This window comes from Hetaerina americana, unplaced genomic scaffold (assembly GCF_022747635.1).
Source record: "Hetaerina americana unplaced genomic scaffold, ioHetAmer1.1.p SCAF_1, whole genome shotgun sequence".
NCBI classification, from domain to species: Eukaryota; Metazoa; Arthropoda; class Insecta; order Odonata; family Calopterygidae; genus Hetaerina; species Hetaerina americana.
In genome coordinates, this window is record NW_027286069.1 from 84,636,899 (window position 1) to 84,651,010 (window position 14,112).

The window sequence follows — 14,112 nt, forward strand, 5'->3', positions numbered from 1 at the left end:
TGGTAATGTAGGCGATTATTTATCAGTATGTTGAATCGCTATGATTTCTCTCTTCTGAGAAATTTGACGGAGGTGCTGCCAATTATCAATTTAGAAATGAAAACCAAGCTACGCCCCTGGTGAACCTTGTCCACACAATTCCTACGTAAAGTGTTCAATGTTAACCAACAGGCGATTTGAGGAGGAAGACCTTTGTCTCCCTTATTAAAATTTCTGCTTAAAACATGGAGGATCATAATGTTAACGACTATCTCTAGGAATCTTCTTTCCTAACCTTTTAGCGTTGATAATATTCTCAAAGATTGTGATATTCACATGTCTAGACCTAATTTACAGTGTTAAAAGGAAGCACACTTCGTGAGGGAAAGCGGGTATTTAAGCTGGTAAATATAATTAATTATAAAATATTAGATAAAAATTTATTTTATTAATAAGTTATAAAGTTATGAAATCATTATAGTGTAATGTTTAATTTGCTCGCCTCTATTCAAAATTGCGTTAGACGCTCATAAAACTGTCCTGCACTGCGTCTCACGGCTATACCTAAATTCAAGGTTGATTCCTGAATCGCTGTGCTGGCTGATCTCCCATGGTCGAGTGGAAGAAGCCTGCGACGTGGTTAAGAAAGCTGCTGTCCGCAATGGCGTTGTGTTGTCGGATGAAGCGATGTCCATTTTTAATAATACCTTAGATTTCGAGGATGCCGGCAGCGGTAAAAAGGTGAGCACGTTCTAAATTCTGCCATTATTTTCTTGTGCCTGGGTTTGCAGAATGGTGCATTGCTAGTGAGCAAAGCCACCAAGCATTGCAAGGCTCGGGAGAGTGAACTAGGTAGGGTAAGGGGTAAAACGAGTTGGCGGCGAAGGAGTTCATCGAGGTTAGAAAATCTTCTTTTGGTTGCACAAATATATCGAAATATTTCCTAAATGGAATATATTTTCGCATTTGCTCACCTAGTGAGGAAATCAGCGTTGTCTGTGTGTGTATTTGATTTGGCTGACGGCGTGAATGTACTGGCCAGATCAGGCGTCGCCATGGTTACCGCTGATGCAGAAAGGTAATAATACCGAAAGTTACTTCTTGATTGTGGAATATCGCAGGGCGTCAGATCTATTGTCATCCACAAATAAAGTAACTAGCGCGTGGTGAGAAGTTGGGCAATCACTTCCTCTTAGCTCATCGTTAGCTTAAACTGGAATCTTTGAAAAGGTACTTCAGAAATAGAGAAGGTAAAAGCAGGAAAATATTGAAAAGTGAGTGAAGCGCTCTCTAGCTTTTATAAACGATTTTTACGATACATTTTGCGACGAACCGTACGATTTCGGCCAAAATTAGGGGGACATGTTGCTTCGCATACTTGAAATTAGGCGACTTAATGAAATTCTCCCCTCCATCTATATTTCTTGCTTTATAAGGACGTCAAAACTGCGCATGTTTTAGCCTACTGGAGAGGATTACTCATCCTCCCAACACACTTCCCCTCGTAATGGCGTACAATAATCGTATGTTGTTAGCCGTTTCAAATCGTTTGTAATGATTTCGATTGAGTATAACCCTAAACAACATTTTAAACTTTCGTCAAAACATCATTTCCGACATCTCCCGCAGTTTCTTTGGAATGGGAAGGGTTGTCTGATGCATTATTTAACCAACATTTAAACCTCTAATTGATATTTTTTGAGATTTTTATTTCATTAAGGGGTTTAATTTATTATATACTTACCACCAATTTGGAAAAAAACTGCTAATATATTTCGGTATACAGTTCACGCGAATAGTTTCCTTAAAGAACTTTAAGGAGTTAGTTCCAGCTTCTGCTTATAATTTTTTGTTTTCTAAGGTGTATTCGGGTGAAGAGATACCTAAGGCCTTAATAAGGAACATGGCGAAATAAATGGTGGCTTCAAAGACGCTCCTTCTACGTCTCTTCGTGAACTGTTTAAGCTGGTGAGTGTTGGAACGGTTCGTAGGCAGCCATTAGGCAATATGTCCAGTGATCAAGTATCGTGCCAGCTCTTATTATATCCCGGAAAATTTTCTGTTTTTGGTTTTTGAAGGGTAAATAAATTCATTGACTATTTTCCATCGTAGAAAGTTTTTTGGCCCGTTTTTCAATCTTTCGGAAAATTGCATTTTCTTCTGCGTTATCACTAGCCGAAGTCGTAAAAATATTAGGTAAAATTTTGGGTGGACCGCTTTGTTTCTGCGAGGAATTGACCCGACTGATAACACACAAAGTCTCTTGTTCGAGTCCCCTTTCGGCTTTGCTTTTGTTTTCACTCGGAAAAGTGGGCTGATAGGAAATCGGGAAACAATCCAAAAGTGGTCCATCTGTTACATGATCACCATAGTAACCAGCTTTCGGAAAATCATTTCTTAAACCACATTCATGGGTAGTGGAGATAAGTGTTTTAATGTTAATACCTTATGGTATTGGATAGGTAATCACTTTCATCTTTCGTCACCTTTCATAGGACGGTTGCCGGGTTGGTCTACTACGGCCTCTCGCTCGGGGTAGTCACCCTGTCTGGCAATCAGTATGTGAACTTCGCAATGACGGCCTTGGTCGAGATTCCCGGCAACATCCTCGTGTTTCCCTTGATGGAGCGCTTTGGGAGGAGAACTACCGCCGCTCTAACCTTCATTCTGTCTGGAATCACCTGTCTCGCCGTGCCATTCCTGCCACATGAAGGTGAGGCTGTCTATAGAAAATTTAATGCTGTGTACGTGACACTTTGGCCCATAAAATTGGCAAAGCTGGATTGTAAGCGGCATTTATTTTTGCCAAAAATTGGCGTTCCTGTAAGTGGCCAAAGCCGTTCTAAACTTTATAAAAATGTATTTTGGTATGGGCAAAAGAGTAAGAGTTGTTGGTAATTGAATTTTGGAATATCATAGGTCATACATGTTTTTTTTAAGGTGAAATGAGTTTTACATTTGAGGGCAGTAACAGTTTTTATTTAATTTAAACACGCGTCATCACGTCGCCCAAAGTATGCAGTAGTTGCCGTTTGCCGGCCTCTTCTGGAGGCGGGGTTACATCCTCGTCTGCCAACCCTAAGGTCGCGGGTTCAATTCCCGCCTGGGTGGGTTTTCCTCTTGATTTATTATTTTATTTAACACCCAAGTTAATGTATAGTTATACATCAATGTGTTAAAGTAATTTCTTCAATTTGGTTTGATAAATTCGTGACGTGCATTGTTTAAATCGCACTTTTTGAAATGTCGTATGGTGGTTGAAAAGAAATATTAAATGGCACGATGAGTTTCATCCTTATACAGCATTACCCTGAACACTGCCAAATCATCCCTAAACCCTCCTCTAGCGAATTCACTGAACTGCTTGAACAGTAATATCCGTATGTGAAAGGCCATCGTGGTTGGAGTTTCGTTTTCAGTAGCCACGGTTTGCATGTTTTTTATCCTGTGATGCCAAATATTTCCAAATGGATGCACTAGTCTATAATGATTTCCTTTGAACATTTAGAGGATGAGATTCTGCCCTCGTGCTTAACCATTATTTGCTGATCCTTGCGCAATTTTTTCGTATAATGTCATTTTGACTTGGTTCGCAGGTGGAGAATCATGGCTATCGACTGTGGCATTTCTATTGGGAAAGATTTTCATCACCGCCGCGTTTAACACGTTGTTCATGCATTCCTCGGAAATGTTTCCCACTGGCCTTCGAAGTTTCCTCGCTCGCCGCTTGTTCAACGTTCGGGAGAGTTGGATCCATGCTGGCTCCACAAGCTCCTCTATTGGTGAGTTAAGGTCTTATGTTCTTTTAATCGGTGCTAGTGAGCAAATGCCCGATAACAGGTGTCTTTTCAGATACCACGTGTTGATTCAGCTTCCGGTACGTTTGCCTTCCATTTTATTCTGATTAGGAGCTATTAAATAAAAGAAATCGGAAATTCTCCGCGCACTTATCCTTCCTCTGTAATGTACAGATTCAACATTGAATTCAGCATCTGAACCTTGTATGAGATCGTATCGTAGGTATTAATTAGTCAAGTATTCATCATCAGAAGTTCGGTATAACATGTCATTTCGCCCTATTATTTACCAAATTGACTGTCGTACTTAAAAGGATTCGGTGCATGATGATGTTACCAAAATTTAGTCTGGTTTTTTTGAAAAGACTAATTTAAATTAATGTCCGTGGACTTTTCGTGGCTAAGGAGTGAATTATTGAAAACTGAATAGCTTCCGACGATGGGGAAACCAGTGCTGAAATAAATAATAATTGGCTTCCAAGGATTAGTTGTAGAGCATTTTGGGCAAAAAAGTAATTTAATACTTTCCGAGACGAATAAAAGGGCTCTGGTAGTGGGGTATTAGGATCTATCATGTTTCAAAAAACTTCAATCCTAAGGTTAACATAACCTGATAAGAAACCATTTGCTTTAGCAAACCTTATCTCTCATTACCCAACAATCTTTAGTGGAGATAAAGATATCTGTCTTTTATAATTGTAATTTGCGTAACTCGGAATTTACAGGCGAATACATGCATTAATGAAAGATCCCTTAGAATAGTCTCGGCTCGTATCTATAGTGCCGGAGGAGCTTAGGGCGTTTCATACTCCTCCGCCTAATGTGTGGCTTCCCAGCTGTAACACATGCGCTCATGAAGCTCAATTCCGTCCGCAGGCCGTTTATGGTGCGAGTCTTCCGTACATAGTGTTTGGTGCCGTAGCAATGCTCGCTGGTTTCTCGTCCCTCGTTCTCCCCAGAGACGCTGCACGCCAAGCTCCCGGAAACCGTGGCGGAAGCGGATCAGCTGGGGAGGAAGAAGAAGACAAGTATCCCTCTGATCTGAAGCATAAAGATCCGTTCTCGTCTTTGTCTTCCTTCAATCCCTACCGCCTCCTCAGCAGGAGGGCCGCATTTTCTACAAGCGAATTGTCAGAACTTTCGGTGGAACATTTCTCATGAATTTTCATGAACTGTCGAGTCAATTTACTAAATTAATTCAGTAGGTTAGGCATTAATGCCTAACCTACTGAATGAAGATCGCTTGGATTTATGTTTTCGTTGCCCAGTTTGTTAGTTGAGTTATATTCGATTTGAATTACTTGCGCACGAAACAAATGTTGCTACTTTTGAGTATGTTGGCGATGTTGATATTTTTAGATGGTCCTGCGTTGTGTTTTACGTTGAAATATTTGTTGTATTATGTCCTTCAAACAAGGTTTCATCTACACTAACCCAGAAATCTCCGTATCATAGTCTCATGTTCAGTGAATCGCGAGCAGTATCAGATGGTTCCTGTGAGTGCGGCTAGTATTTTCTCGCCTTTCCACTCTGTTGGGAAAAGGTATTCATTACCCTTAGTCGTTTTCTTCTCTTCCCCTAAGCTTAGGGGTTGACAGTTTGTGATATTCGGGTAATTTACGGACTGGTAAGTATTAAGAGCAAGGTATTTTAGTCTTTATTGAACAGTTGTTAGTATTGCATAACTTCTATTTTAATTTGTGTACATGGAGATGTATTTTGACGAATTAGGAATGCTGCCGTATAGTTGAATTACCTAGTTTTAATGTACGATTATGAAGATGGTTCAATTCACCTTCTTTTTTTGACAGATTGCCTTCGGCTGATTTTCTTTCCAAAATTTTCTTCCTAAGGAAATATTCGTTCTTATACTTGATGTAGTGTTTTCTCACATTTTCATCCAGATTTTTGCATGATGGATTTTTTGCCCTCTCTTACACACAGTAGAGCACACAAATATGTTCATTAGTTTAGTTAATTAATTCTCAAACACCTTATTTATTTGTTTTTTGGATAACGAGGTCAAAGTGGTGCAAATGAAAGGTATTTCAATTACCTCGTACTAATTAATTTGTACCAATTGCACCATTTACAATATTTAAATATTTCTACTCTTCGAGACGGTTATTTTTAAAACTATTTCCAATTACTTAGAACCTCCAATCACAAATGATATGGTTTTGAACTTTTGAATTTAATTCATGTATAATTTTTCCACTGTTCTTAGCGAAATCCCTATCCTAAAATTTGGCAAACGTTTATTGTAATGCCCTTCCTGGTAATACGCCTAATTTCACCAAGCTTGTAAAGAACAGTTTTCTTAGGTAAGTATATAGCTCTTAGGTAAGTATATAGGTATTATTACTTCTAGTTCCATTTTCTCTGTTGCATCGGCAATTACGGAGGGAATATCCTGGGGAAGTATGAATTGGTGGAGTTCATGAAAGAAATTTTCACTTGAAAAATATGCTCTGCGAGCAGAGCAAATAGTGACGAACAAGAGAAAACGAACAACTATGAAGGCAAGGTGAGGATAGCTGATTGGTTGAACGTACCGAGAAGTCCCTCCAACTAATATCAGGATTAATGGCCTTTCACGAAGATAACAATGATCCAAAACCTATATTCAACCAATTGATTTATCTTCAATTTCTTTTGTTGTCATCCTTCTAAGAAAACCATTTTAGTGTTTGCCTTGGCGTCATGTAGTTTCATTAAATTAGCTTTCCATATATTTGCTATATTTCAGGACGCACTGTAGTAAGCACTGTAAAATTTACTCTTACCTCAAATTTACGCAATGTTTCAATTTTCATCTTTTGTCCCTGTCACATTTCCACTATTTTCATATCTATTCAGTTGACACCTTGTCGTATGAAAAGTTATTCAAGATGTATTAAGTGCGTCATCTATAATATTTCTGTTGCGTTCCACATGCTTATTGATCCTTAATTAGCAAAGTGTTGAACGGATAAAGATTTTCGCTTTGTATCACATTGAATGCGTATTGGAAAACAGATTCAAAAGGAAATAATGAAACATATTGAATGAAAATTTATCTGTCGAAAACGCTCTGGAGATGACAAAGGAAAAGAAATAGTAAACCGAGCCAAGGCATCATTCACGAAATTTTTAATTTAGGTGGGCATCTGTTGGTTCATGAAAGTGAACTAATAAATCAAAATGAACTTTCTTTCCTCTATTTCACCACGTAATAATATTCCAAGCTCAGCTACTTAACCCCCTCCGTCGAAGATAAACGAACCTCTCGGCAAAGAAGTCCAATAAGCAAATGGTTCAGAGTTTCTTACTTTCACCTTTCTAATTTCTCTTGAAAAAGTTGACCTTCAAACTTCCTCTCTGTTGAGTATTGGAGGAAACCTTTATATACTACGATGTGATTATAAGTAGGATTATTTTCTAAAATCTCTCAAACCTGTGAAATACTAGACCGAGAGTCCGTATACAGAATTTTTCTTTCGATAGATAATGAGTCAAATGGAGTAGTGTGGTTGTTGTCAGATTTATGCCTTTAAGACTGATAGACTTGTCGAATCAAAGCCCGTGTGTTGCGGGATTTGACACGAACGAATGCATTTTTAGTCGAAACATATGGGACAGACACCCAGGAAACTATTGATTAAACTACCCTCGTTGCAGCCATTCGAATCGAATCGCCGAATGCTTGCTCAATCGAAAACGCTCCTTGGGGAAGGAAGGGAAGAGATTTATCGAGTCGAAGCCCTAATTAAGGATTTTGAGATGATTTTTATACCTAGAGATTCGTCGGTGTGCTTCATCAACTTCCGTAATTTGTGGAATGTATGAAATTGGTTTAAATTTAAAGTTTTTCGCCCTTAAGTACTGCTGCAATACCTTGGACCAGCCCGGCTGTAAATGATGCGAATAAAACCAGGGAAATATGTAGAGATTGATGTTGTGGTTAACAATGTCGAAATTTTTCACGTTTCATTTTTTTGCATTGTCCGGCGGCGATTGGAGTACAGATCAGATGGGAAGGGTACAGGTGACTATTTGAATGTTTGTCCATGTTCACTCTTCCAGGAGACTTGTTGGGTGAGTGGCAGAGAATTTAATTGAGAGCGCAATATCTTCGTTGGTAGTCCCGTGTAATTGGCTAATTACAAGTATTAGTATCCTATCGCGGTATTGTAATACTAAACGTTAGTCTGTGAGTCAGTGGCACTTTTATCAAGTTCAGTTACCAATGAACGGCACCTCACGAATTTGTCTTTTGCTACATCCAGTGAAATTCTTCATTGTCGGGAGATAAATGAATCCTTTATTTTGACCTTTTTTACTGTTACTGCTTTCCTTTTGTTGTTTTAATGATAGTAATTGGTTTTATCGACTACATTCCCCATTTTCTGAAGTCTCTGTTGGGCAGTTTTTTATGTCTAAATATCGCACTTCGAATCTCCAAATGAAAGTCTGCTTGGGTTTGTTATGATACCAGCCATCATATAATTTTAGAGAGTGATGATATTTTTCGGTGAAATCTTCTTAAAATGGAGGGCAATTGGCATTCGTGTCTATTTATCACATACAATGATGAAATATCAACCGATGTTGGTAATTTCGAGCTGTTTGAGAGAAAGATAAGCGTTCAAATTCTGCTAGAGTTTATTAAGATTTTTGCCGGAGTGAATTTCTTTTGATGCTATAGGGTGGTCTAATTTTCCTCGCGCATGTGTCCTCCCACCAGAGCTATCAATATTACCTTTAGTTTTGGGAAATCATCTCAGCAGTTCTTTTAACCCCTCCAAAAGCTTTACGCTGACCTACTCTCTTCATCTACCACAGAGGCGCATCGTGTGATTCACATGTTAGAAGGTACGTGAGGTTGATGTTAGTGTATCCGCTTTTAATTCCGTTCTTCCTCGCCGGAGGGCGGCGGCCCATTCTCGTCTCGCCTGTGTCACTAACTTTCACCGGTGACAGTTTTGGTAAAAATAGCGGATTTTTTCCGAACGTTATTCAACTCTTTAATTAGGCAATACCATGGGCTAAAGTCAACAATTCTTCCCTTAATATTATTTCAAGCTACATGGTAATACTTCAAGTCGATGGGTTCCCAATACTTGCCGTCCGTTCTAAAATATTTTCCAGTGCTTACGCATGGATATGATATATATATATATATATATATATATATATATATATATATATATATATATATATATATATATATATATTTGTATGTGGGTCGCGGTGGGTAGAGCAGTGGGCAGTGGGTAGAGCGTTGGACTGCTGACCGGAGGGTCCCGGGTTCGATTCCCGGGCAAGGCACTCTAGGCACCTGCAGCTCCACCCAAGCTAAAGTGATTTTTCGGGTACCAGATCTTCCTGGGAAACCGGCACAGGGAAAGGAACTGGCCCCCCTACCCTGGGGTGTGAATTTTCACACACCGTATAGGGCTTAGTGCTGGGTGAACTCTACCATCACCTAATGAATATACTCTACCATACCTAATGAAACATACATAAGTATATTCATATATATATATATATATATATATATATATATATATATATATATATATATATATATATATATATGTATATATATATATATATATATATATACATATATATATATATCAAATATATGAATATATAATAATATATATTCATAATTATACATAATTCAGAATTATACATAATATATTATATATAATACATATAATGTAATGTATATTATATATATTGTTTATATAAATCTATAGAATAGATATTTAATGTATATTATATATTTAAATACTGATATACATATTTAAAACACAGGAGCACAAAGAAACAATACTCAGTGATGTAATTTTGACGTTTCGACAGCACGGCTGTCATCATCAGAATGCCGTTCTGAGGATGACGGTCGTGCCATCGAAGCGCCAAAACTACTTCTGTGAGTGTCCTTTCTTTGTGTTTCTATGTTTAAAAAATCTATATCAGCGTATTTATATATTGTGTTCGTTGCCGAAGAGCGTTTTATGAATACGGCTGGGATATTCGTAACGGGCTGGTGAAATAAGCTACAAAGTGTACTATTATACCCTAGGGTAGAATTGGAATATTTTCGTGTGGGCCAAAGCAGAGCTCGCGGCAATACGCAGTACGCCCGTTTTGGAAGGGAATCCAAAGTCAGGAGAGTGGTTTGAGGGATGATTTGTGTGCTCGGATCCCTTCCAGGAAAAGGGGATTCTGTTGGCCCAGCTCGTAAGTATTACATAGCCTCATAGGGGTTAGGAGGCCGTCGGGAGGATACGGCAGGGTCAAGCACCCCATGTGTGCGAGGTGAATGATCACGTATTACCTTCCCTAATCCCCTTCTTTCTACTCCTCCCATTCAAACTTTCCTCGCTCCCATTCAAATGCCACGGACCTTCGCCTATTAATCTCTGCTAGAACACAGTATATTGTCGATTTCGGATTATTAGCAGATTTCTCAACTGTAAGTCAGTTATGTGTACATAAGGTGAACCCTTAAGATGCTTGGTGTATGCAGTGGCATCATTATTATTTTATGTACTAAGTAGAACGTACTAAGATGTACATACTTATTCCCAGATGAATAATTCTGATTTGAATAGGTTACTGTTTGATGATCAGGAGGACATGATTTGCCAAATAGTCGTAACTTACTTGGATATAACCCTACCGACTCAATTCTCTAGCAATGCGATTCAAGACAGACCCATCGGAGGATGAATGAAGAGTTTACTTGTGTGATTTAGGGGGAGACCCGTAGATGCTGTCGCATCTTTTTAGTATTTTTAAAAACCATGTATTAATAATACGCATAAATCTGTGTTGTGTGTGATGACTTGTTGGCCTCCGTGACGACCATTTAGCGTCCTCGCCAGGTAATTCACGGGTGATGTGGTTCATGGATGTTAATTTGGTGTTTTTGATAGTCATTCTTTCCAATGCTTACGGTCAAAACTTGGCTGTTTATAATTAGTGTGCTAATAAAAATATATTGATCACTGGCAATATTATAGGATTAAACCTATTTTTTAAGAGGAAGAAATGTGGCAGCGTGAAAGAAGAACGAATTGAGTTTTTTCTCTAACCTGGTCCAAAAATAGGCGATAGGAAAATAGTGTATTGTAATGCATTAAATTTGAGAAATTCTGCGTTTCCCTGTAGTAGAGAATTTAAAAAGTTTTTTTCATTTGATATAAAATTAAAGGGTTCCGATGTTAAGGCTTTGTTAAAGGCGGTGAATATTTGTGAATTTCAGAAACAGTGCCCAAAAGGCCCAAGAGGTAAGGGATGAAGTTCTCGCGAAAGCCGGAGTATGGTTGGGAGTGTGTGGGTCGATAAGGCGGACGGAGGAAACCCCGAATGGGAGCGCTGGGGCCGAGTAGCATATAAAATAAAGGGCAAAAGGATGACCGCGGTTTCCCTGAGGTAGCCGTAGAATATCTTTCTGTGAAAGATAATGCGTTAGCAATTAAAAAGCCCTCTCGTCCTTCAAAATTCGAAGTGCGTATTTCACCATAAGCATTCATTCGTCTTTTCTTAATTAAATATAAAACACATTGCTTGAAAAATTGTTTTAAAATGTTGAATGTTCCATTGGGGATAATCTAGAGCGATTACTACAGAATATACCTGAACGAGACTGTGAAAGTGGATAGTGACTTTAGATTTTGGTGACCTTTTCCAATAGGCGTATTTGGTTAACTCTCCGAAACCATCCCACAGTCATCGGACGTCGACAAATTTTGAGGCCGTGTGTCCGTAGAGAGTCAATGACCGTTAAGTGTGGAGGGACCGTTTGAAGTGGCAGCACACTAGAGGAATGAAACTGAGGTTAGGCTACTAAATTAAGTAGGATATTATTCCCTAGAAGTTCTATTATACAAGTTATTCTGTAGGTACCGACGTTGCTAGTGTGTGGCGAATCTCTTGCTTCGTCTGAAGGGGCAAACTAGAATTATTTCCTTAATCATATTCAGCAATATATGAATTCAAAGGAAATAGTTCATAGAGTGAAATGAAGGAACGTGTTAGCATAGAGGAAGAATCAGAGATGTATAGTGGTGGTCCTGATCAAAAGATACTATTAGTTTGGAAATGTAAACTGCAGAGACGGAACTCGATGTTGTCTCGTCCATGGCTTTCCATAACAGTGCTAGAATATGAATGCTGCTTATGCAGAAAGTGTTACTCAAGCATAAAGTCACCTCAACAAGAAAGCTGATATGGTTTTAGAATTAGTTCAATGCCACGATTAAGACCGTATAGCTTACAGCAAGGCCTCCAGGAGTGGAGATATTTTGCCGGTAACTCACACATGAATTGATAACATTACTTGAGCACATTTGAATACCTTGCGAGCCAAGAAAATTATTTTTCTTATTCCAAGTACATATGATAATGTTAATTTAATCCGATAGTTAATTTACAATGAATTTTAATTATCGGCGCGTTTTCACTTGGGAAATCAGACGTTTCTCAGTTTTCCTTATGAGCAAATAACAGATTTACAGTGATTAAAATTGATAGATCCCTCTTGGATTCTTGGAATGGTATGATTCTGCAATGTTTATTTGCTAGCGCTATGAGGAAACTGTTCGCAAACTTTAGTGGCTAATTTAATTTACCTGTCTCTCAATTATTTTTCTCGGTCTAGACCAGTGAATTATTGTATTTCCTTTGATTTCTGATAAGAACACGTACTCAATTTAGAAGTATATCAACCTGGACGTCGTCACCCTTAGTATCATTTACCGACGCTATGAGATAAATCTCCGATTTTAGGTTGAAGAATTTCCAATTTGTGGAAATGTTCCCATTAAATATTAATTCTTTAGGCAGTTGGAATTCCAAAATTAACTTTTTACGCACAATTAGGTGTTGTAAGAACGAATTCTGTCTATTGTTTCTTAACTGGGTTAATTTTCCTGAATACTTGATGTCAAAGATGTTTTCATTAATTCATACTTGGTACCCTGAAAGCCACTGCTAGGGTGTGTGACAGGGGTGAGACACCAGACTAATTTTGACGCTAAATATTGTCCTCCCCCCCCTAGGGCGGTCTAACAGATTCCAATCTAACATTATTCTGACCCTCAATCGTTTATGAGAAAAATAGCACCATTAATCTATCCGTTCTGCCCTTAATTTATCTAATGCTTCCCCCGGAACGTGAGGAATAGGCATCCCAACAGTTTTTCCAATAGGAAAGAAATTGTTTATTGAGAAAATGTCTTCTCCTTTATCATATCACATTTTATTGATTTTTGGAAAATCTTGTTTCCTCATAATTCATATATTTACGGGGATGAAATATAATATTAATTTTTCTCATCCACGTACAAAATGTTCGTGAAATGCATTTATTTCCGTTAAATTTAAAAGTAGACTAAATCCTTCATTAAATAGCTTTTATAACGCTACTTGTGCGAGGAATTTAAACAAAAAGGACTGAGATACTCGTATTTAAAAGAATCTACGAATTCAGCTGTGTAAAAGTATATCTCAAAGACTTCTCCTTGTTAAGATAAATTGCGACGTGAAGGTGAACTCTTCACATGCGACATACTTGAGAATGCAATGTAATCACCCAAACTGATTGCATCAAATCATCAGTTTTACTCCATATGTTGCGTAATATTTTCGTGGGGAAGAGGAGACAGCAAATTATGAAACGTACTGAGGAGACAGTAAGTATGAAACGTACTGAAAAGCACCTAGAAGCACCCATCATGCCTTTCCTTAAACTGTGGTGTAACATTATTCTTGAAATGTTATTGAATTCGTACCCGTAATAAAATGTTTATTTTTGTTTAACCTTTTTTTTCTTTTTGATTGGTGCAATCACTGAATACGTACTTTTTATTTTTTCCCCTCTGATACTGCAAGGATAACATAAGTTTTGCCTTAGCCTTGAACGCGATTATGATGTGGACTTTACAACAGTTAGCGCTCTTCAAATAGATTACGAAGGGGAATCGACGGGAGCTTAATTATTTGAAGCACTCGGCATGAAATCGAGGGATGCGGGTTCAAATCCCGGTCAAGGTGAATAGTTTTTGCACATTGTTTACATCCGCTGATGTGCATCATTTCGGGGACGGATGGCTCTGGCAAATTAACTATCGCGGCATCTCCCGCTATTCTTTCGACTTTGATTGTTATGTTGTTGATTGAATGATAATGAAAAAGTAGGTTAGCAAAATAGTGGGAATGTTATAGGGATACAATTCAGTTGGCTGTAGGAAAAAAGTGCCTCAACCGCAGTTCACATGTTAGTTTGAAAAATTATCAAATTTCGCTTACTCTCTTACGCCCTCTATGGTACTGATAC

At 38.2% G+C, this 14,112-nt stretch overlaps 1 pseudogene; it reads left to right on the forward strand.

The window, feature by feature from the left end:
* Window positions 1-14,112, forward strand: part of LOC139687641 (organic cation transporter protein-like) — a 125,666-nt pseudogene that overhangs the window by 24,483 nt on the left and 87,071 nt on the right.